Raw genomic sequence first — 1,340 nt, 5'->3', positions numbered from 1 at the left:
AGAGAGAGAGTGTGTGTGTGTGTGTGTGTGTGTGTGAGTGTGTGGACCCCTGCCTACACACTCTCTCAAGGGCTCTCAGCCCACAACACACTCACACTCAGAACACATATACAACAGCGCATTTACACCGACAGCCGCCCACGAGAGCACTTCCATTCCTACATCGCAGTCTAATGGAGCCGCGGCGGAGGACGGCCCAAGCTAATTATGTTTCACCCTCCATTAATTAATAGAGGCATTATCTTACACGGGCTTTAATGCGTTTGGGTGAACGTTACACCGGGTCGTGTCTAATCGCTGACTTTGTAGCCCTTTGATATCAGACTTGGCGTCTGTTCTTCCTTCAGACCGAGCAGCGTTACGAAGTGTCAAGATCATCGAGGTCAAATCACATTAGAATAAATTAAGTGCTTCTGTTTCACTTGCGCCGCCTTCAACCTGCCAGCAGCGAGCGTGTTTTGCTGCAGGACTAAATAAAGCAGTCGCAGTAAAGAACAGAAACGGACTCAGATCGCATGTCAAACCAGTTCAATTCTTAATGAGAAATTTGTCTCAAAAGTATCACAGATGTCCGTTTAGTGCGACACAACATGCATTAGCATTCTGGTGCTGGTTAACAGATGAAAATGTGAGTGGGAGATGAAGAAAGAGTGTGTCGCTCCACACTTCAGACTGCAGGGGAGGAGAACTAGTCAACTTAGACTCGCTTTTAAATAATTACCAGCAACCCTGATAATGAGAGAGTGACTGGTCTCAATATAAGAGCAGAAAGAGGGATAGGATCTGTTGTCACGGTCTCACACCCGCGCTTGAGTCTGCAGGCATCAGAGCACAGACTCCTCTCTGAATCTGGGGAGCAGCATTTTCCTGTGATTCTGTTTCTGCTGGAGGTTTTGATGGCTGTTTTTGCTGTGATGGACACAGGGCTCCTCACATGGTTGAAGGGTGTGCGTGTGAGAGTGTGTGTGCGTGTGTGTGTGTGTGTGTGTGCGTGTGAGAGAGTGTGTGTGTGTTTGCGTGTGTGTGTGTGTGCACATACGGCCTGTGGGTGTCTGTGTGGGTGTCTGTGTAGGCGTCATGTGAACCTGACTCACGGTTCAGTCTGCTGTAGAGGCAAAACAACACAATAAATACAAAGTACACAATCGCTGGAGCATCGCTCTGATTGGACCAGAAAAACAACTAAACAAATTTCCTTTTAGAGTGACACAAATATAGTAATCATGCTAACCACAAAAATATGAGCAAAAAAATTAAATTAATACAAATAAAATAAAATAAATAAAACTATGACTGAAATTAACATTAGTGTGAAAAGAACGAAGAAGAAGAGAAGACGT

Source organism: Sinocyclocheilus rhinocerous, unplaced genomic scaffold (genome assembly GCF_001515625.1).
Source record: "Sinocyclocheilus rhinocerous isolate Xijiao unplaced genomic scaffold, SAMN03320098_v1.1 scaffold79, whole genome shotgun sequence".
In the NCBI taxonomy this organism is placed as follows: Eukaryota; Metazoa; Chordata; class Actinopteri; order Cypriniformes; family Cyprinidae; genus Sinocyclocheilus; species Sinocyclocheilus rhinocerous.
The sequence above is the reverse complement of the archived record's forward strand: the minus strand, read 5'-3'. Positions refer to the sequence as shown.